The sequence below is a fragment of the Spea bombifrons genome, chromosome 4, assembly GCF_027358695.1.
Source record: "Spea bombifrons isolate aSpeBom1 chromosome 4, aSpeBom1.2.pri, whole genome shotgun sequence".
In the NCBI taxonomy this organism is placed as follows: Eukaryota; Metazoa; Chordata; class Amphibia; order Anura; family Pelobatidae; genus Spea; species Spea bombifrons.
In genome coordinates, this window is record NC_071090.1 from 52,263,169 (window position 1) to 52,288,033 (window position 24,865).

A 24,865-nucleotide genomic window follows, 5' to 3' on the forward strand; every position below is an offset into this window, starting at 1 on the left:
CACTATCACCCCGATATAATAAAAAAATTAAAAAAATGTACACACCTGATAATTCATAGTTTTTAAAAAATAAATCTAGCCTTTAATATCTGTGATATACATTAGCTCCCCCCTTTTATCCAAACTTCTAAGCCTTGATTATAAAACCGTATTTAAAGAGGGGGAGAATTAACTCCTCATGATGCCTTTGGTATTTATTTTGTAAAAGTTCTCCTTAGGGCAAAATGGCAGCCATTTTGGTGACTTCCTCTCCCCCGATGCCCCTGAACTTTCATATGAACCAAATGGGCAGGGAATGTAATTTGTTGCCCAAAAACAAATGGGCCAAAAATAAACCAAAAAATGTGTCCAAATTGATTCTAGCCCATTTGCACACAGGTGCTAACTGACATTGCTGATTTAGTTAAAGTACCCCCGCTATTGAAAAAATACTCCCCGAACAGATATAGGTTTCTTTTATCATCAGCTGATCATCTATCTAGGCTTAGAAGATAAGATTATAAACAACTATGACCTAATTCAGTCATTTTACCTTAAAGATCATTAACTAAAGCTGCTTAATGAGATCTTCCAGTGCATCGTATAAATCAGATATCCCATCCTACATGCATGTCTCAGAGGAGATAATATATATTATTAAGGATGGAAAAGAGAAATGTTAATTTGACAAACTTTCGCGAACATGCCATAGGACCACTAAATGAATTACATCCCAAACTACTTAAATGTACATTAATATGATAAATGATACATTTCCCAACACAAACATATATTACTCTGTAAACAATAAAACAGCAGCAAGTTTATTTTAAGAGACTCGAACATGATAAACTATACAGTCTAGAGCAGAACGTGTTCTTGATTTATTCTTTTATTTGCTTTTCTAAAACAACTGCATACTTAATCCACATATCATTAGTCTCTATAGTTTAAACTTCCACTTGGAACATTCATAGATTGGCCCAAATTCCCCATTTAATGTGTTAATATTTTATCCTACCTGCAGGTGTCCTTCTCTGTGGTCCGGTGATTCTTGTCAAGGAAGGAAAATATTGTGGATGGTTCTAACGTGCTATTAAACAAACTTACAATGCAAAATCAACCCGGGAAAATCCAGGAGCCCAAAGTACATGCGGTGATTCACAGAAGTCACAAGTAAGTGTGAGGATGCACAAAATGTCTCTTTTACACCCCACTGGATATCTGCCGTGGATTTGTGTATCTTATTTAGTCTACAATAAAGGAATTTGTTTTTATATTACATCAATTTGGTGAGACGGCATCTTTCGGTCATTCTTGTCACTGATTGGCTGCAGGAAAGCACTGCAATTGAAATCAATGGGAGTGCTCTCAGTACATGTGCGCAGGGGCTTGAACAGATTCCATCCGGATTTCCTGTGCCAGCAGTTGAGCAGGTGAACGGAGATTTATTCAGCCAAACACACCATATGGATGGCAAATAGCTGGGTGTGGGAAAAGGGAAAACCAACGAGTACTTTCCACACACTCTTCCCCGAGCCAGCAATGGAGGTGACCATATCACGTGCAGGGAGATGTGCCCGATCAAAAACATCTCCTGCATGGAAAATAGCAGTCAGTGGGGAAAGCAGCAAATGCATTTTGGGAAAGCCAAAAATATTTCAAAAAATTCTTTAAGCATGTCAAAATTTTGGCTCATTCACCTTTTTCCCCCAGGAACATGTGTCATGCGATGCAAAACAAGGAACAGTGTCTGTGCAGTTTTTTCCATTTCAGAGCAAATAACAATATGAAAGATCTGCTAAGATTTGTTTGGGTAACATGCTAGTGGGTACAATTAATGTTTTGTCTCAATAGAAGACGATCTCTAAGTCCCTGGTCTTCAAGAAAGCACTGCAAAAAATCATGTTCTTATATATTAAACAAAATGTTATCAATAAACGAGGTGATTGTAATTATAGGCTACACTGTATGCAATCAAGCAATCCTTTACACAATGTGCATTTGATTTCTTATGTAAAGCTCCTCTTATAACTTTGTATTGTTTGTATATATTTAAATGATCTAAAAGATACGCAACCTTTTATTGTAAAGTTTGCGACCGATATAAAATGGCCATTTCTCGTAATGCAAACAGAACAAACAATTCAATGTCACTATTAAAGTGAATCAAGCATTAATCATTAGCAAAATACTAAACAAAATACCTGACTAATGTTAGGTTTAGAATAATATTGGAAATACAGCATCCATTAACTTTAGCAGTTCCATGAAAAATAAGATACAATGTGACAACAGAAAGCAAATGATGCAGCATTTGTTAATAACCTTGATACAGCTCACTACCGTGTTTCCCCGAAAGTAAGACAGTGTCTTACTTTCTTTTTATCCCTAAAAGCCCCACTATGTCTTACTTTCGGGGTATGTCTTATATTGGGGAAAAATTGAGAGTGATGGGAGTTATGATGTACTTTTAGAGCATAATTAGATCATGAAAAAGACATTGGAAATGGTACAGCATAACACCCATCACTCTCACACACTTACCAATCAACACACCTACCAATCCACACGTATACCAATCCACACACATATACACCAATCCACACGTATACACAAATCCACACACATATACACTAATCCACACACATATACACCAATCCACACACATATACACCAATCCACACGTATACACAAATCCACACACATATACACTAATCCACACACATATACACCAATCCACACACATATACACCAATCCACACACACATATACACCAATCCACACACACATATACACCAATCCACACACACATATACACCAATCCACACACACATATACACCAATCCACACACATATACACCAATCCACACACACATATACACCAATCCACACACATATACACCAATCCACACACACATACACCAATCCACACACACATATACACCAATCCACTCTCACTTAATGCTTTCCTACCTTTCCTTTCTTCTTTCAGCTTCTTTTCCTCCTCTTCGCTCCTCTTCTTCAGTTCTGTCTTCTTCCTGGTTCAGAGGGCACGGACAGCGGTGGGCGCGGCTTCAGTGTTGTGCGCCGGGATCTGACAAGAAACCCCAGCGCACAACAGCTGTTGCCGCGCAGATCACAAGGGAGCGGTATCGGAGGTCATTAACAGACCTCCGGCTCCCTTGAGTGATTTTAAGCCGGGTTGAACCCGGCTTAAAATCACTCAAGGGAGCCGGAGGTCTGTTAAAGACCTCCGATACCGCTCCCTTGCGAGCCTGCTCCTCCAGCGGCGGACATTACTGTCCGTCTCTGGAGGGGTGCCGGGTGCCGCAGGTTGGCACCCCCTGGAGTGTGGCGCCCTGTGTGGTCGCACACCCCAAAGGTCGGCCCTGCTCTAAGGGGCCGGCCTTAGGGGTCTGCGGCCGCACAGGGTTTAAATAAAAACATCGGGGGTTTTTTTCAACTTTATTTAACATCCTCCATGTTAAATAAAGTTAAAAAAACTTTATTTAACATGGAGGATGTTAAATAAAGTTAAAAAAAAACCCCGATGTTTTAATTTAAATCCTGTGCGGCCGCAGACCCGTAAGGCCGGCCTTGGTGGGGACTTCCCGGCCCCTTAGAGTGGCGGACCCGGCAAATCCCCCGTGTTTCCCCGAAAGTAAGACATATGTCTTACTTTCGGGGTACGGCTTATATTAGCCGACCCCTCTGAAACCCCCGATACGTCTTACAATCGGGGGTGTCTTACTATTGGGGAAACACGGTAGTAGGATGATGTTGATAAAGAAGGGAAACAATACTTGTTTTACGTCATTCAACATAATTAGCAAAGCTTCAAAATACATTTAAGTCCGCTAATCTTTAGCTCTTATGAGTAAGACACAGGAGGGAATCAGTGATGTCATTGTCAGAGTGTCTCCACGTGCTTTATACTGTAGAATTCATAATGTGCCTATCTTAAATAGCTTGATGGAAATAACTTGAATCATTTTGAGCTACCTCTAAATGTTATTAAGTCTTGAAATTCCACCATCATTTCTTAGATACTATATTAATAGTGCCATAGATGACAAGACCGTGTGTTATATAGGCAACAAGGGAAATCTCTTTATTTCAAAAGTTGAGCAATGAAATATCGTGAGGTTCAACATTGACTTCCTAAAAACAATGCCAAAGAGAGTGAAGGTTCAATAGACTTGTTAACAAAGTTGGTTCATTCATTCATCATTTTTTGGAGACTAACAGGGATAATTCTGATAACATGTATATGAACTTGCATATAATGATATTGGGTAAAACAGCAACATATAGAATAAAAAGCTTTGCTAAGCTGTTTTCTCTTATGAAATGATGTGACGATCTTAAACAAAAAAATAAAAATATGATGTAACAAAATGTATATACTCAAATATGAAGTCCCATATATTTTTCTGTGAGAAGAAAATAGAGCACTGTAGATATATCCAGACCTGGAGGCCGCCATTGTAGTCATGTGATATGGCAATGCTAATAAAGTCCATTCCTTCATAGACTTTTCTTTATTAGACTTTCAGGGTCTGGTTTTTTACAAGGCTGCATGATAAGCAATCAGGGTGCCTCTAGCAGATTGGGCTAAAATGTACACATTATGCAAGAAAACACTTATTTTTTAATCTGATACTAGTAATAAAACATGGTGGGTGTTCCTCTTTAAAAACAAATGTACATATCTCATGAGCAAATGTGTAGCTATATTGTACATGAACTCACCCAGTTTTATGTCCCAGTGCATCTTTATCTTCCTGCTTTTCAATACCGCTTTTCATACCCTCTTTCTCTACTTTTATTTCCCATCCTAGCCATCTTATACCCATCTTCCATAAATAATGACTCTCCCTTAGCTCACTTGTGCAAATATTCTACCCTGGAGCCTTTTACCCAATTTTCAATTTCCCTCACCCATGATTCATAAACCCCACCATCTCACATTTAATATCATCCTTCAACACATATTTACTCTTAATTTACTACAGCTTCTTACTGCTTACCCATCATTTAACCCTCATGCAGCTTCTTAACCTCACGTCTCAGATTGAAAGGGAATTTACAGATGTGCTGAGGGACGTATAGAGCACACCTTTTTGGCTGTGCAATAACAGGTGGTGGTAGTAGTGGTAAAAACTATATTTGCCCTTGATAAGGCAATCCTATTAAAAAAATTTCAGGCACGGTACAATGTCATACAAATCTATGTGTCTGCTTTAGAATGTTAGGGGTTAAACTGTAGGTCATACACCTTTCTTTTCCTCAATGCCAGCTAAAAAACGGACGTCTAAATGCAGCACAAGCAAAGGTTTCTTCATGCCAGAAGGCTTAATCACAACAACTTATTATGGATTTGGAGGCATCATTGCCTTATTGCTCATTCTGGCACAAAATAGGTTTTACAACAGCCTTGTGTCACAGTGACAGCCTGTCATGTTCTCTAATTTTGCTGGCCTGAAGTATATTGCGTCACTGATCCGTACACTGTCACAAGGATTAAGATTAAAGGGTCTGTTTCTCCTAAGAAAATATTTGTTAAACCAGTCCTTGCAAAGAATAAATCTGTATAAAAGAAACCATCATGCTCACTTTTTTCAATAAAGATAGCATAACTTTTTTTTTTCTTTTGGGCCTAACCAACCAAAGTAATCTTAAAAAAGCATGTTATACAATTCCAACATGGGCCTCTGCTTTGTGAAAGAGGGGAAAGGAAGAACTACATTAATACTATGTATTGCCACACCACTACAAGAAATAACTGATCTTTACTCCTTACTCCTTTTTCATTTGATAATGTGTTATTAATAGAGTTATAAATGTGTGGCAGGAATAGACATTTTACAGCTATTAAACTGTTGAATAGGTATCAATATCTTTGGGAGAAAGTTGGGTTGTGTAGTTAAACACAGTAAACACAGGCCATTGTTACAACCTCTTCTAGTGTTCCAAAGCCCCTGGACAAATAGTCACTATTTGTTATAATGAAAATAATCCTGGCAATGGTTTTGTTCCCAACAAGAACCTTCTTGCGGGCTGTTGGTAATGGTCTTGTTCCTTGTTCACAATATGAACCTAAATACTGGCTGTTGGACATGGCTTCATGCACAACAATAAATTACATATGGTCAACCTTGGTTATTATATGCTATGGCGACTGCATTACAGTCAGAAGTACGTAAACTGACTTTGTACACAACAAAGAGCAGATTCTCACAAGGTAGGATGGCCAGGCATGACCAAGTCACAAGAATGCCAAGCACTCCGTGTTTTAAGTAGACAGGGCCCCAGCTGTGCAAAGGGAAAATTATGAGGAAGAGGTCCTATTCCAGGAGAACATCCAAATGCTGACCAGGAATAACTACAAGACCGCCAGTCTTACAGAGGAGCACAAACAAATGAAACGTCACATTTATAGCAGTAACCTATACAAAACAAATGCTTACAGTGACCAACAGCCTTTTCCTCAGAATTACAGAGACCAACAGACAATAATGGGTTTTATATTGTTATAAATGTAGGTTTTTAATATGTTAACAATGTTAGTATATATATATGTATATATATATATTTGCAGTGAAAAGTTAAAACCATTCAAAAACTCTATTTAGCACATCTGTGTGAACTACTATTCACCCTAGTCAAATTACTGGCACATCTGTACTTTAAGATATATTGTTATTGAAAGATATTTGCTATGCCATCTGCATATTTGATGGAACATTGGTTCACTTTAATGACTTTATTTTCTAGCCCTTTCTTTTCTTGACTTTCCACACACATTATTTTACATTTAAAGTTTTATGAGACTGTGTGACAGGCTACTAATCTCTCTAGAGAGGATCATTATCATGGGATTTCACAATTAAGTATTGATGAATATTAAGCTAAACTTTTAAAGCATGGCGTTCTATGAAATGAATATGACATATATTATACAATTACATTAATCGCACAAGTTATAGCCACATGCCTAGAGCTAACAATGTGACATATATAACCATATTAATAAGATGATCATAGCCACGGGAGATCCCATTCTTTTTATCTGACATATGGGATTAAGGATGTGCAGTGATTTTGGATTTTATTCTTCTTCAAGAGAACTGTCCCCAGAGAATCTTGTTTTGCGTCTATACAGAAGAATCAATTATGTTGCCAGAAATAAAAATCCGTCTCTGACTGGGAATGTTTGTTTTACCTAATAAACAGGAAACTAGGACTTCACTATTAAAGTCATGGTGCAGCTAGCCCTTTCTCCAACAGGTAGATCTAAGTTGCAATTAAATATTATACATTAAAGTTTCAAAAGAAAAGCCAAAGGCATTTTTAACATGTCACAAGGTTTCTGAGAACACATGGTGTATACTGCCTACTTCTTCACTGTTAACCAGCTGGAGGTACGGTGATTTCATCTGTGATTCCGCTGTAGAGATTTCAAGAGCTCAACGTCTAACGGTTTTACGCTAAAGTAAAGGCAAAATTAAACATGGCCACAGAGTTTTAACTATTAAAAACCGTTTGAAATGCAGTAAATTTGAAATGGTTCCAACAAATACAATTACCTGAAACATGAGAATTGATGCAGATGAAAAGGCTTTTGCAGCTTGGTTACTAAAGCTAGATAATGTGAAACTTTTGGTAACTTTTGGAAGAGACTATTGAACTTCCAGAGAGTTTCATTTGTAATGATGTTTGTCAGAGGAAATACTTGGCACCTCCTTTACATAGATGAACTGCTGCTCTCAAACCGTGCAATACTGTGCCCAAAAATGATGAAAGATAAATGAACATGTACTTAATAGACTAGAAGGCAACACTGTTGTTTACCGTAGCATGGATACCATTTTGAGTGATGATGAGCAGGAGCTAATTTGGAGGATTTTTTAAATACAATGACACTTTCAGGCATGCCTCCACACAAATCAATTTTCTAAATTGATGCAATAATAATGTTGCTCAGAAATTTGAATTCTAAACAAGGCTTACGAAACGGAAAACGGCCACCGCAAAAAAAAAAAAACAAACAAAAAAAGCGTTGTATACTCAGAGGTTCTATCTGGTAGTGCCAAAAAAACAGTTTTCATTTCAAGTATCAATTTGGCACCCTCAGCTTAGTACCCTCCACTAAAAAACAGTTTATAACATAAATGTTGTTTACAAAGAGATTTTTGATATGCAAGAATTATCATCCTGTCCACTGGGTCCACAGTGCCCCCGGCTTTATTATCTAGTCATAAAAATAAAGGTAGCTTGTATGAATGAACATGACTTTGTGGCTTCTTTTTTAAAACATAATAATTAAAAAATATTTTTTCAATGCGAAGGCTTTTATAAATTGCAATGGCTGAAACTACAAAAGAAAACAGTATTAAGGGGATTGAAGCATTTGGTAAGAAATTTTGAATTCATTGGGGAAAAAAACGTATAATGTGATTTATCTTCTAGAGTGGCCTCCAACAAAAAAGTGCTAGGCCTTTAAATAAAAATAAAAATTAGGGAGCATATTATGACTTCTTGTTCTAACATTTCTCCTCTGAAATAAACTTCCTTCATACTGTATGTATTTAAACATTTATATATATTCTTTCTATCCTTTCCTCCAAGATATACATATTGAGATTATTTAGTCTTTCCTGATAAATTATATGTCAATAGTTACTTCTATTATTAATGTGCAATGTATTAACCCCTTAAGGACCGCGCTCATTTTTCGTTTTCTACCCTGTGGGACCGAGGCCGTTTTGACACTTTTGTGGTGCTTGTGTTCAGGTGCAATTTTCTCCTCACCCATTTAGTGTACCCACATAAGTTATATATTGTTTTTTTCAGGACAAGATGGGCTTTCTTCAGATACCATTTTGATCGTATCATCTTATTTACTATAAAAAAAATAAAAAAAACATGGTGAAAAATTGAAAAAAAAGACATCTTATGACTTTTATTTGAAAAATCTTTTACTCACCTAAAAAAGCAAGTAAAAAAACTAGCTAAATAGATTCTACTACTTGTCCTGAGTTTAGAGATACCCAATGTTTTTATGTTTTTTTGCTGTTTTTTGTAAGTTATAGGGCAATAAGTACAAGCAGCGTTTTATGATTTCCAAATCTTTTTTAACAAATCTGGTCAGTCTGCCTCCATCTCCTCTTTGGAAGATCTTTGAAGCCAGTTAACTCAATTTAACCCATTCAAACCATATATTTTTGAAAACTAGACACCCCAGGGTATTCCAAATGCTGTTATTTTAACCCTTTCCATGCACCAATTATACAACTACACTTTGTCAAACTTTGTAATAGTAATTTTTTTTATTTTTTTTTCCACACAAATTGTACTTTAGTTATAGATATACAGGTTCTGGTATATGTCACTATCAAACAACACCCCAATGTGTGTTCAGGAACATCTCCTGAGTACAGCGATACCCCACATGCATGGGTTTGTCAGATTGTTTGGCTGGTAAAAGGCTACTTTTGGGGCATGCGTAATTCAGGTGGTCATTTGGTCATTCTGCCTCCATCTCCTCTTTGGAATATCTTTGAAGCCGGTTAACTCAATTTAACCCATTCAAACCATATATTTTGGAAAACTAGACACCCCAGGGTATTCCGAATGCTGTTATTTTAACCCTTTCCATGCACCAATTATAGAACTACACTTTGTAATAGTAATTTTTTTCACACAAATTGTACTTTAGTCATAGATATACAGGTTCTGGTATATGTCACTGTCAATCAACCCCCCAATATGTGTTCAGGAACATCTCCTGAGTGCAGTGATACCCGACATGCATGGGTTTGTCGGGTTGTTTCAGATTTAAAATGCCACATTTGGGAAGTGCGCTTTTTTTCTCCATTTTGGTCAGTCTGTACCTATGCCCTATCTGTGAGCTAGGCCACTCCAATTTATCCCATCAGCCATTTTTTTTATATATTAGACACCCCTTGGGTATTTGAAGTGCTTTTATTTTAACTCTTTGAGATTTTTGAGAAATTTTAGCACTTGCTCAAAATAATAAACTTTATTTTTTTATTTTTTTAATACTTTTTTTATATTTTTTTACACATTTTGCTGGTACTGGATGGTTCATCTAGTGACATCACTGCATAATTATTTTTGAATGTTAGCACATTTTTTTTTTATTTTTTTCCATTTTTTTTTATTTTTTTATTTTTTTTTTGAATATTTTACTAATCACATAGTGATTAGAAAGCTGGGCTCCATTGACTTGCATGGTTGAATGCAGTACCTGTATTCAACCAGCAAGTGGAGCCAGTTCTCTAGAGGGTCTGGAGACCCTCTAGCGAACTTTTTCGTCTCTATTGTTTTATTTGCCGGGCCGCCGCCATCTTGCTTGATGGCGAAGATCACCGGCAGCGGCGGCTGTGACCGCTCTCCGGAGCGGTCACAGCCCACCTAGAGGTAAGTGTTTGGTGTCGCTGGATGCCTCCTGATCGAGGCATTCCAGCGACACCATTTAAGTTTAGGAGGCGATCGTTGATCGCCTCCTAAACGCTTTTAAAACGGGCGTCCGCCGCCATACAATGTATGGCGGCTGTTGACGCCCCGGGGAGGGGCCAGACATGGCCCCCGATGCCGATCTCGGCCTTGCTGAATGCCTCGACATCGAGGCATTGCAGCAAGGCCGTTTAAGCGAAGAAAGTGATCCTTGATCACTTTCTAAGCTTATTTAACTTTTTGACGGTTCAGGACCGTCAAAGGTCATTTAGTGACCTTCTTGTCATGACGGTCGTGAACCGGCAAAGGTCGCGAAGGGGTTAATGTAATAATGTAACTTACTCTATGTGTTGGCAAAGTAAAAGTAGACTTGTTATTTTTGTAAAGACAATGGCTTCTGTTAACATACGTGCTTAACCTATGTCCTATTATGTAAAATATTCATAAACTTAAATATCCCACATAAAGGTTTGCACAGGTCAAGCCACAACCTGGTAAATAAATGGACATTTTTTTTTACATAAATAATGAAAGAGTCAATGTGTTTTCCCCTTTTTTCCAAGCTGTGTCTGCTTTAATTACAAACTCATATAAAGTCAGAGCCTTACTAGCCAATGGGGAAAAAATGCAACGGGAAAAACTAGAGTATAGGAAGTTCGACCTAGTAAGTTTAACTAGGTTACAAGAATAGTCTTCTCCGAAAGTCATTATCTGTAAACTGCTGGCACAGCTTTGTTCAACATCTCCATGGGGCCATTAACTTCATGGTCATCAGGAAAATTGAATAATTAATGTTAATTTGACCCTTGAAAAATAAAAATTGCACAGTACTGAGCAATAGCTAGTTTCATATTTAGCTCTAAAAACCTGACAGTACCCAACCCATTATTTAGTATTGTGTGTTCCATAACAAACCAGTAGAATGTCAGAAAATTCCCTAAAGAAACACAAAATAAGAAATATAAGCAGATATATGTTTTACATCATTACTGCTGCCACAAGATTCTTTTTTCTTGAAATTTTCATGTTCTAGAATACTGCATAATTTAACCAATGCATGGCCAAGAGTTTTCAGTATTTGTAATTTGCTATATATTCAACTCAGATTGTTATTAAAATAAATAGTATACCTAATTTAAGTAGACAATTAATTTACCTAAAATTAGGTACCATGTGACAGTGGAGAAAAAATTGTAACATTACACACAATGTAAACTGGTGTAATATGCCTGCATCTCATTGGTACGTTTCCATTAGCTAATAAGCAATATCCATACTATAAAAAGGCTATTCAAAGAGAGTACAACAGAGACTAGAAAGGATAGTGCCCAATATGAAAAGCTCTGCTCAGATCCCACCAGTGTCTTATAGTGAAGCTGCACATAGGAGCCACATGGGTGGCCATCCATAACTACTTGCATGTTTACATTGACTAAATATTGTTGATAAGTATAAAGAGCACAAAGAGCTAACCAGATCACGGTCGTCTGAAGAAAAGTTGTGGTTTTATTCGTTTGTTTCATTTGTTACATCAGTAGACACAAGCTGACACCAGAACATGGCATATATTTATGTTTGTGAGAAAATGTGGCAACCCTACAAATAAGTACAAATATTCAATGATAGAAGTATATGCATGTAAGGAGCAGTACAGAAATGCAGTGACTTGTAAGTGTTCCCATTAAGGGTAGTAAGGTCTCCTCAGGTACGGTTTTCCCTGTCCTATCAGAGATTTTTATGAGCTTATTAGTTTACGAAGAAAGGACTTCACATGATGTATGCACCTGTTGTAAATAAAAACCAGATTCAAGAATACAAGACACCACTTTAAAAACCCTACTACTGGGCATAAATTGGTTACTTTGGTTATTACATTTTACATTTTATCTTAAAATAAGAAAATTATGTCTGAACTGCTGGTATAATATATATAACAAGCTCAAAAGGACTAAAATCTGATTAATTTAGAAAATAATCTTTTGGCATAACATACAGATTGTAACCTACATTTTGAAGGGGAATAGTTTAAAAAGGTTAGTGTATAAATTTGACTTTGCATAATATCAGTTTGTCAAATGGGAGAGTGATTGCAGTAAAAATGCAATATCAACAGGCTGGCAGATACCAAGACTAAATCATTATCGCACCAGAAAGAAGAAAAAATAAAAAAAACATAATAGAATATCTCTTTGAAGGCTGTCTGTATATTTTTTCTTAACAGGTTGTTGTATTCTCAAGGCAGAGTTTCGTTTTGAATTTGTGTTTTAGGAAGACATTTCAGATTCAATCAGGGCAGTACAGATTTATAGGGATTTCCACTTGATTTGTCAAGTTCTGTTTTGGTTTTGCAGTCTAAATTCTTTGTGGCAATATTTTAACGGGGTTGTCTTGGACTGCAACTGAATTTTTATTTTTATAAATATTTATGATTGCGTGCAGGCTTCTAAAATGTATATTTAATCCAATATAATCAGATAATTATTTACGTATATACATTGGCCCAAAGTTATATTTCTGTAGATAATGAAAGATATTCCAATGCATTTATCATTAAAAATAGTGACAAAAAAACCCAAATTGCTTTTATAATTAATATTTGAACTCAATGTAAACTACACATGCATTTATTCAGTAATTGTTATCCCTTCAGATGCCAAATTATGTTTTTACCGATCTTTTTTTTTGTATAATTATTAACTTTTTTATTTTTATAGCACCAACAATTTATAGTTCATAGTTCATAGCTCATAGTTTATAGTTTGTACAACAGTACATACATTCAAAGGGTATGACATAACTAGAATTGATAAACCCATACGTTAGGAAAAGACGGCCCCACAAATCAGATGACAACAAAACAATGTGGCTGCATATCCGGTGATGTCCTCTACTCAATCTCCCAATAGGGGGAGAGGACAAATTAAAAATGCAAATTAAAAATGCCCCCTGAATTTTTGGCCAAATCAAGAACCGAAAAAATTAGTTTTTGGCCCATTTGCTCATGTCAAATATATGTTATTGTTATTATAATATAGATAGATAGATAGATAGATAGATAGATAGACAGACAGACAGCCTTTGGTTTTTCCACACAAGGGCAAATAGGATAAAAGAATAAAAGGCATAGCCTCCCAGGGTCTACAGATATCTTAGTGCCATACAGCACTTCATCCGTTATTCACAAGAGAATAACTAACAAGCAAATTATTAGTACTTCTTGTGAAAAATAAATGCAGGTATCAAGCACCTGTACCAGGAAAGTTCATCCTCATCCTTGCCATTCAATGCAAACAAGGCATTGCACACAAAAAAAATGGTTGTTGTCTGCTACTACCACTTAGCAAAATTTGAATGCAATAAAGACTAAACCTATTTTATGTTAGGCTGTCTGCACTAAATATTAGATTCTTTTTTTCTAGAGCACCGTATTTCCACATTTGTGCTATGCTAGACCGCGATCTACAATTCTCCTGAGAAATAATGTCAATTGGCATTTTAAAAATGAATTCAGTGACCTACAGTAATCCGAGTTTCTTATGCACAGTATTTGTCAGTGGGTAACACAGGAAGTTCAGAATTCATCTAGAGTATCTGGCTTTGTAACAGCAAACAAAAGATTCTTTCAAATGCTTCCCCTAACCCGATAAGAATCCTATCCTTGGTGGTTATATGTAACGGTTGAATAATGAAAACGGATGTCTGGTGAATAATTGTAGTATTTTCCTTTCCCTAGGTAAGCAATCATTTTTAAAGCATCCATTGCTTGCCATCCATGGCAACTATGTTTATTTGTGCAGAACTATGTTCACATTTCACTTGTATAAAAGGGAGAACATATAAATGTCATAATTGTACTGAAAATAAGAGATATAACAGTACTCACATATAATTAATATTTCAGTGATAGACTGCTAAACGTGTCGTGTTTCTTACTGCTGTTGGAATTAAACATGTTTGGTTTTTTTAATGCTGGAGAACCAAGGATTGGGAATATATTCATGCTTCATATGGGGGTTTCCCAAGTAATATAAAAAGGTACATTTACTAAAAAAAACTAAGTAAGGAGACATCTTTATTAAAAATAACTCAACTTTTTTTAAGGAAAGGTTGCCTAAAAAAAAAAAGAAGAAGAAAAAAAAAACAATTCAGTGTTGCAGAGAGCAAAGAGTCAGGGTAAATATTGAAGTGTAATTCACCTGATTTAATAGCCCTTAGAACAGCAGCTAATTACCCTACAAGGTCACCACAGCCACTGCCATGCATTCAAAACATGGAAAGCAGGAAATAAAAAAAGATCTGTAAATAATAATTTCTGTTTTTTGTCACCCTTTATGCCATGTCTTATAAGAACAAAACTTGAAGAAAAAAAGGTTAATTCTGCTGAACTATGTTAAATCACTTTGACTTTGCTCCTGGGTGAAGCACTTGTTTTTTTATGTTTTAACAGATGGGCTCTGCAAAACATACATTGTTTTAATCCCAAAATTTGTAAAGAAAAACAAAACATGGCATGTAGTGTCAAAAATAGTGTAATTATATTAACACATACTCCCTCTCACACAAAGACATCCATGCTCACACACTCCCTTAGCCTCTCACTCACTATAAATATATGAACCCACCCATGTATCTTATTATGGTCCATAAGAGCTGCAACATTAGTAAACCATGCACACCTTCACAAATACTTTTATTAATTGTAAAACAAATAATCACACTTAAAGTTTTATTACAGATGCAGTTTACTTGTCTCTACTAAAATTGAGAAATACACATTTATGAATAAAGGTGTCAATTTTATCTGCACACACTTTTCCATGTATTATACACATACCTGAGAGCTCTCACAGTTTTGCCCAGAGACTCTGGGTGAAGTGCTGCTTTTTCAGGTCACCACAGCCCCATCCAGCAGCATTATCGGCCAACCCAAGGAGTTCCCAGGTAAGATTAGACGGTGTATGTGCTCTTAAACAATACAACCTACTTGTCCATAGGGATACAGCAGAATTCTGATACCAACCACAATGGGTCAACTTTCAGTCTTGGTCTATCAGACCTCTAATTTTAACCAGAATATTGTAGATCCCCGGATGTACAGTCCTCTCCTACATCACTGATTTCTATTTTCATCTGCTGTTATGGCCCTATTGCCCCTTTTTTCTGTTTTGTTCTTCCATATTTTTGAGGCTTGTTAACTGATTTACTTTTCATATTTTCTTTAATGCTCCTCTTCTTCAAAACAGAGCATTAAAAGACACAACCATTAGAAATAATGCTATTCCTATGTGTATTCTGCTGGATTTATCATTTATTTTTACGTAATGCACACATCAGCTACATTTTTCCAAATAACACGTTAGGTCACACAGAAAAAAAAAGTTATTTTCTATCTGCTGTGCTTTTGGAGCTAAAAGTTTGTCAGATAAAATATCAGGAATTGTGTAAGTTAGTCTATCAAAATCAGAACAAGCATCCAGAAGGCAATGCATTTTTAACAAAAGTATATCAGCTCTTTACCGAAGCCTTGCAAATTACCATTCAGGGTATTTTCAACCAAACGCATGTCTAACAATTAAGCTGGTAATATAGGAAAAACATTTAAATCCGATCCTGTTAAATCTGAATACGCTTACGACAATTTTCAACAGAACTCTGACTTATTGTCAACACAATGAATGTGCGTGCAGTACACTTAAGATGGCCATTAGTTAAACCAAGTTTTCTTCAAACTACAATGCCAGGTACAGCCTCAAGTGTTTTAATTACTATGTCAGCAATCACAAGCTTAGAAATGACATACGATTTCTTCATTCAAATACTACACCTTTTGTTGTTGTGACATTTGAGGCTATCAAAAATCAGTGACCTAAATAAGTGGCATTGCAGTGCTTTGGGCACAAGGGATGACATTTAAATAGAAAGGTTCCTAACTAAAAAGACAGAACACATTTACAGGGCATTAAAGTGTCCAAAGTAGTTAACAAAACATGGTGTGTGTATAGATGTAATAAATGACTAAAGGCTGAATATGTGGATTATATGAAGGTAAAGCTTTTTTTATTATTATCATCATTAACCTGACATTTTCCTTTCAGCATTGTTTAATTAGTAAGTGATATTAAAGAGAGGAATATCAAATTGCTATGATAGTAATAAAAATGCATGATAAACATGCATATAAGCATTACAAAGATTATCATATACTCACATATATATATATATATATATATACTATATGTAGTATATATGATATACTACATCACTAAAAGTATGTGGATACCGAACCATCACACTATTATATTATCGTGGTGAGCGATGCTACAGTCGGCAGACAACTTTTACAAGCTTCAGCACTTAGCAGCCCCGTTCTTTGCATGGTCCATCACTTCATAGCTGAGCTGTTGTTACTCCTAGATGCTTCTACTATACAATAATATCCCTTACAATGGGCCAGGGCAGATCTAGCAGGGCAGCAATTTCCTGAACTTGTGGCAAAGGTGGCGTCCTATGACAGGGACATGTTTAAAGTCACTGTGCTCTTCAGTAAGACACATTCTACAGCCAGTATTTGCCTATGGAGATCGCATACCTATGTGGTTGATTTCATGTACCTATTAGCAATAGATATAGCTGAAACACCTAAACTCAACAATTACGAGGGGTGTCCACATACATTTGGTCATACAGGGTACATACATATACAATCTCTCACTTCAACAGCAGACCTAGGAACCATATATCTTCGCTTCAGGTAAGGAAGCAGGTTGCGGGGTCTGTGGGTAGCCATTTCATCTCAGGATATTGGTATCGGAGGATCGTGTTCTGCACCACCTACTCTATTTCTAGTTTAGCTTACCTCCTTGCAGTTTTTCTCTACTTTTTCTCCTACTGACAGCTTCCTGTCTTATAAAAAAAAAGAGGAAGGTGAAAACTTCCATTGGATTATAACCACATAGTTATAATTTCTATAGTTTTACTTTATAAACTGCTGTACCAATGCTAAAAACTATAGAGGGACAGAGTTATTTTTACTTCAAAAACTATTTAGAATAATTTTGTCAACTACTGACTTGATTCTTTCATTGACGAAACCTTAACATTCCATAAATTTAAGTAGACATTCGAGGAAACATTTATTTAGTTGCAACAGAATTGGGTAGGAAACTATAGGGCAGTTTCAGAACAATGATAAACTAACATTTAAATGCTCTTGAACGGATTGGATGTAAAAAGTTACAAAACCCCTAAAATATTTTCTTTAAGAGCTGTTTCTTTTAATATTGCTTTTGTTAGCCTCCCACCATCACCAACAATTTGCTGAACAGAATTTGAATTCCCCTGGGCATCGATCACTTTTTTCCTTCAAACTATGTGAAAGAACTTTCAAATTTGTTAATCCAATTTACTCTTACTTTTGATGCATGTGCTGAATTTGGTGTTATGACAGGATACAGATCATCTTCCAATTAGCCAGCTATCCTTTAATAAAATTTAAACTGTAGGCATTATACAATCCTCTACAACAGATCTATTTCATTAAAGAGAGAAAAAAACCAACAGATTTTCTTTGCTATAAAGTGAGTAATAAAAATAACAAAACTCAAGGAAAATTGAAATAGAAACTAACGTTGATACCTTATATTTTGCCAGAGTAAAAAAATCACAGTCCAAGACTAAGGATGAATAAGCGGCCACAAGGTAAACATTTATACTTGAGCAGCACATGGCCATGCATATCCAGCCGACAACTCTTATAACAGATGGCCAGGCTGGCTTTCTGGACCTCAGAGTTCTCTTCCTCAGATGGATTCATGGGGCTTACAAAAACTACAATCCTCATGACGTTCAGCCAGCCACGCTACGTTTAGTTCAGTTAGAGTGTTGTCTGTTAAGCTACCCCTCTGGCAACTGTCATAACATATAACTCAATGCTATCTCATTAGCCTGGATCCAAAAGCAGACATCGGTAACGTTATAAAGTTTGTGGCACAGTCAACAAAGGGAAAGAAATCAATAGCGCACGGACAAAAAATCATTATGTAGCCTAATGAAGTTCACTATGAAACTTTATGCATGCCTCTGAAAAGGTCATGTGCTAGCTGCTTGTAGCATCAATGGATGATTCCCTAGGAAAGGCACTTGATGAAAAGCGTGTTGTAAAAAAAACACTTCCAAATAATGGTGTCTGTCATGGTTGTTTCTCCACGGGCCATGCATAATAACATATATTTCACGCTTTTAACTTTATTCTCTGCGATATGTTTGAGTGTCTATATATTGCGGTGTCACAAAGTCACAGTGAAACGGCACTAATTTTAAAAAGCCGGTTGAGACATTTATGATTAGGGATCTAATAAGTCATGTTAAACTCCCTGAGTGCAACACAGGGAATCAGAAATTGTCCTGCTTCATTGCCTGGCAGCAATGAAGGGAGGGGAGGAAATGCATTTCATACAATTCCCATTGATCTAAAGATAGACTAGATTAGAGGTTATCTCGCATACCCTTGAACACCCTTTGCTGTCAGATTCCTTCCATTGATAACAAGCATTATCTTGCCATACAGATGTCTCCCTTATTACAGAATATTGCTCTTCCACATTAATTATACATTTGCCAAACACACCGACTTAAGACTAAGGAAACAATTTGTTATTATTTGCAACACAGTCATACGCAGAATTATCTCTGGAAGCTAGCAGAGTAAATGCAGGCACCCGGAGGAGCGCAAAGCTTGTTAAACTCACCTTCCATTTAATTATTGTGTCTGAGTAGTCATTCTTCACAACACATTACAGGGCAAAGAAACAAAACATTACTCTTCCAGCTGTATACACAACTCTCTGTTTTACTTCTCATCAGTAATTTCAGTCCATTTTAAATAAGAGCATAAATCAAATTTACAAATAACTGCAAGATTGGTATTTTTTTTTTTCTCTCCAAAGAGTCAGCAAGTTTTTAATTTACCCGTACACAACCGTTAATGAATCCTCATTTTTAGGCATTGTTATGATAGATGACCAAAAGTATAGACAAGGCAGCAATAATATTAAAACGCACTTTGGTAATTAGGTGATGAATTTTCGTAGTTTTTATGCATCCTACAAGTTTAACAGAATAGTGGTAGCAAGCTACAGCACACCCAAACATATCCAACTAACAGCCCTATAAATATAACATAAAAAGTGTACAGTATTCCAAGATTATAGTCCAAATCAAGTTTTGCTTTTATTTAATATAAAAATTCTGCCCCTGCAGACCACTAGGTGTTTCCTCATAAAAGCAAGTCTGCTCCAAAGCAAAGAGGACTACAAAGAAGTCCCTTGGAAACTTTCAAACTAGCAGTCTTATTCACACAGCTGCAGTATTTGGCTATATGGCAACCATCCAAAAAATGAATCAGCACCCCTTTGCTGACATTGACACTTGGATTTATCTGATTATGCCATTTATAACAACTGTACAGAAAGTCATTCAATGCTGAACCATGCCCATGATGATGTCTTTGGAGGAATTTATTCACACAATGAAATATTTTGAATTTTACATTTACTAGTGATTCTGCTACCTCCAAGAGCAGGTTAAAAGCAAACTTGCAAAAAAAATTTCCTATGTACAATGAAGAACGTCATAGTAGCTAAGTTTGGACCTCAATACATACCTCCCAACACTCCGCGGGTTTTAAAGGACAGTTCTTATTTTCTGACTCTGTCCTGTTTCTGAAGAGAGTCGGAAGTATGGATCAGCTTGGGAGATCCTCTGATCTCCCACAGCCAGCCCAATCAATGGAGGTCTATGCAGTTTACCAGGGGTAAAGAACTGTCAAGCCTTGAATATATATATATATATATATATATATATATATATATATATATATACACGAATATACACGGTATATATATATATATATATATATATTTTGTTATTATCATTTATTTTATTTTTTTCCCCCCACAGTGTAAAGTCCTACATACATCAACCATTCATTTTCCAGGGAAGTGCATGAATCCAACTTTGTGTCTGTAGGTAACTGAACATAGTTGCTAATAGCCAAGTATGACACATTCAATAACATTTGCACATGTGAACATTTCTAGTGCTCAGTGGTCATAGTAAAAAGATAATAAAAAATTGATGTATGGGCCCCAGGAGTACACAGAGTAATCAACATCACAAATGCATTCAAAAGGAATTGCACTAAGATGGTGATGATGTCAATGGGAGCTACTATGCAGTCCAAAGGCAGTTTACATTATTTATAATTTACAGCCAGGCTCAGGTTAAGAGCAATACATCAACTGCAGGAGAATGATCAGCTCAGTCATGCCTGTCAGTTGACATGATACACAAAGCAGGGCTGACTTCAAACTCTCCTATTCCAGGAGCCTATTTTGCGTAACGCTCATTAAAATGTGAGGCAAGGACAGCAGCATAGAACACTGTAATTATAAGGCCATGAATGGACTGATGACAACCATCACATGCATTTGCTACAGGTGCTCTCACCATGAGAACTTTTTCAATGTAAGTATGATGCTATTATGACAGCTCTTCTCACAGAGTAATATAGAATATAGATGCAGTTAGCAACCATCTGAACAAAACCATATCTATTCTGGGCAGGTCTGGTATATTGAATGCATATTCTCCCTGCCCTTATTACTACCCCCAGAAAGCCATTTTACATACTGTCACACCAACTTGTGTAGTGCATACATGGACTTGCTACCTAGTAGAGATGGTATGGCCAATTTCAGTATTGGAGGGGTTCATTTGATTGTACAGGCCAAAAAGGCCAAATGTGGTGCCAAAAGGTCTTGTGAGATAAATTTGTCCTTTTGAAGCTCGGACTCCAACCGGGGCCTTCTACGGGGTGTTAGGTCCTGCAGTGGAGCTGCCGTTTTGTCTAGGTTCAAATGTAGACGACCATATGCCTGTATCCCCTCATATATAATGGATTCTTTGATATGCTAAGTGACCACTAGCAGTCAGGAAAACCATTTCATATCCAGGTCATATCAAACACATATCAATAATAACTTATATATTCATTATCATACCTCCTTGTGTGCATACCTAGAACGGGGAAAGCACACCCTACAAAAAGAGTACAAACATGGCAGCGCCACTTAACCAGTTTGGAAGGAATTGTGAAGTCTATGATGTTTAGTCATAAGTAGCTAGTGTGACATATCTATGGACTTCACAATTTACAGGAAATTCATAAATGTATGAATTATGGCTGTGGCGAGCACAGGAGGGACGATAAAATGAATATAAATTATTTGGACTGATATGTTTCCACCACACAAGGGGGAGGTCACCTATGGTACACCTTCCCTCCGCTTATACCACCTCTGGGCCGGCTTGGAAACTCGAGATGAACTGGGAAAGTGTATAAAATTAACGAGAGAAGATGGGTCAGTGTGCTTACTAGGGGCCAAGATCTAATTTTGAGTAAGTCGCCATCTTTCCTTGCCGGAGCCCTACGGACAGAAAAACTGTTACTTGACCATTCAGTGAGTAGTTAGGTTTTCTGTAATTTTCTCCTTTTTATTTTATCTGTTTGGTGTAAATCTGTTTATCATCTTTTTGTGTATGCACTGTGATTTTTTTTACTCATAATAAATATTCCTTTATTAAGTTCTGCCTTTGTCTGGTAAAGACTCACGTTACCTGAAGAGACCATTTAATTGGTAATTTTAAATCACATAATTATTGTGTTAAAATATACTGTGTGGGTTTTTATAGTCTGATTCATTTGGGGTACCAAGACACTCCATTTCTAAATTGTCTTGGTGGTGGCAGCGTTATTTTGATATTTGTTATATCATTATAGTTAAGTGCGGGTGGTAGTAGGGTGGATATTTGTATTTTTATCGCTATTTTCGGTCTAGTGCAGACAGATAGTGAATTTTAACCCTTTTACCACCAGAACCAAGTCACGCGCACGCTTGGAGTAGAGTGCGTTCGTGACAAATTGGTGGCATAGCGGTGGGATAGTTAAAAAGATTTTTCCATCTTTTTCTGTACCAGATTTCAGTGTTGCTGGATTTGCTAGTTAATCCAGACACTAAAAAGAAATTGTCTCTCAATTTCCAAAGGCTGAACTCAGTGCATACTTAGTATATTTACACCTCAACAGCCCCCCCCTCTTTGTTTTCTTTTCTTTTGCTATCATTCATTTGGGCCGGTGTGATAAATGGAATACCAAACACAGTCCAAGAGTGCTCTGGAGCAACGTTGCCGTGAACAATGTATTCCCATCCGGGGAAAATCAAAGGATGAACTTATTCAAGCGCTTGTGGACTATGATATGCAACAAGCAGCGCAAAGTGATGCTGCAAACACTTCTGAGGGAGGCATGGTCATACGGGAGATACCTGTAGCTGATGTCGGTGACGTGCCAAGATCTGGAGATCCCTTGGACTCTTACCTACAAACTGTTTTCAAATACGTGGACTCAGCAGATGCAAACCTCAGACTGCAGCTTATCCTTAAATATCAAGCAGAGCGCCAGGCCGAGAGGGAAGCTGCAGAGCGCCAGGCCGAGAGGGAAGCTGCAGAGCGCCAGGCTGAGAGAGAGAGGGAAGCTGCAGAGCGCCAGGCTGAGAGAGAGACTGCAGAGCGCCAGGCGGCAAGAGAGCATGAACTAAAACTGGCAGAGTTGGAGAGGTTAAGTGCCTCACCTATCAGTGTGGTTTCAAGAGACTCTTCTGCACCCAAACCACGTGCAGAGAATTTTCCCACTTTAGACAAAGATGGGGATCTGGATGTTTTTCTGCGCAGTTTTGAAAAGGTTTGCAGGCAGTACCAATTACCAAAGGACCAGTGGGCAAAGTACCTCACCCCTGGTCTCAGAGGTCCTGCACTGGAAGCATTTGCAGAGCTACCAGCAGAATCTGACCAGGACTATGAGGCAATTAAGGCTGCACTGCAGAGACGGTACAACCTTACCCCTGAGGTGTACCGAAAGAAATTCCGGACTTTGCAAAAGCGTTCCACCGAGAGCTACACTGCAGTTGTGGGACACCTGACGACGGCATTCCGGCAGTGGATTAGAGGGCTGGAGATTAAAACCTTAGAAAGCTTGGAAGATCTGATCATCAAGGAACAGTTTTTGCAGTTGTGCCCAGCCAATGTACAAGAATGGCTGCTGGACCGGGAGCCCAAGACAGCACTGGAAGCGGGTGAGCTGGCGGATTTCCACACTGCCAACCGAGCACAATCGGACCGGAGCAGAGGTTTTTCTACAGGAGCATCCAGCTGGAAGAACACTACACCACGGCTTCCCACCACCCAGTCTACTGTACCATCTTCTGTGTCAGTTTCTACCTCAGGGAGAGGGGGAGCTAGTGCCATTTCTACGTATGGGGATAGCCGCAGGTGTTTTATTTGTAATAAAGTGGGGCACATTAGCGCTACTTGCCCGGAGAAAAGAAATCCTACGCCATCCACAGGAGTGGGTCACCCCTCAGAATCACCATCTTCGGTGTTGTTCGTCTCCAGCGCTGAGAACACCCCCAATGTGAATATGCAACCTGTGACTGTGGGAAACAAGGTAACTGTGGGGCTCAGAGACACGGGGGCAGAAGTGACTCTTGTGCGTCCAGAGCTAGTGAGCTCTGAGGACTTTATTCTTGGCAAGAACTTAACAGTGCGGGGAATTGGGGGAGTACTTCATGCAGTGCCAATGGCACGAGTATTTTTGGATTGGGGAGCGGGGAAGGGTGTAAGAGATGTGGGGGTATCAGATAACATTCCTACTAATGTGTTACTGGGTACTGATTTGGGTAGGCTGTTGTCAAAATATATGCCGGAGGATGACACTTTTGATTTATCCAGGTATTCTAGGGGCCCTACCATAGAAAGGGCAGTGTATAAAAATGTACCAGGGCAGCCTCATGGGGAGAGTGGGCAGAAAGGTTGTGCGTGTCTGCCTGTGCTAGAACCCAGAATGTCTGAGGTGCTGTGGGAGAATGTGAAGGTTTTGCATCACTGGGAGGGAGGGCAGAGCGAATCTGTGCCAGAACCAGGGATGTCTGAGGTGCCATGTGAGAATGTGGAGGTTTTGCATCACTGGGAGGGAGGGCAGAGCGAATCTGTGCCAGAACCAGGGGTGTCTGAGGTACCGTGTGAGAATGTGGAGGTTTTGCATCACTGGGAGGGAGGGCAGAGCGAATCTGTGCCAGAACCAGGGATGTTTGAGGTGCTGTGCGAAAATGTGAGGGGGCCACCCTGTGAAGAAGGGCAGAGGGTGAGTGAATGTTCCTCTGTGTCAGGATTAGCTGGTTCCCAGGGTCCTGTATGTATGCATCCTTGGAGTGGAACAGGTGGAGTGACAGATGTTTCAATCATAGCTGTGGTAACCTGGCAGCAGAATAGGGGACAAAGAGAGGGC

At 37.9% G+C, this 24,865-nt stretch overlaps 1 protein-coding gene across 3 annotated transcripts in view; it reads right to left on the reverse strand.

Moving 5' to 3' along the window:
* Positions 1-24,865, reverse strand: part of IMMP2L (inner mitochondrial membrane peptidase subunit 2) — a 444,195-nt gene that overhangs the window by 391,443 nt on the left and 27,887 nt on the right. The window lies entirely within an intron of this gene.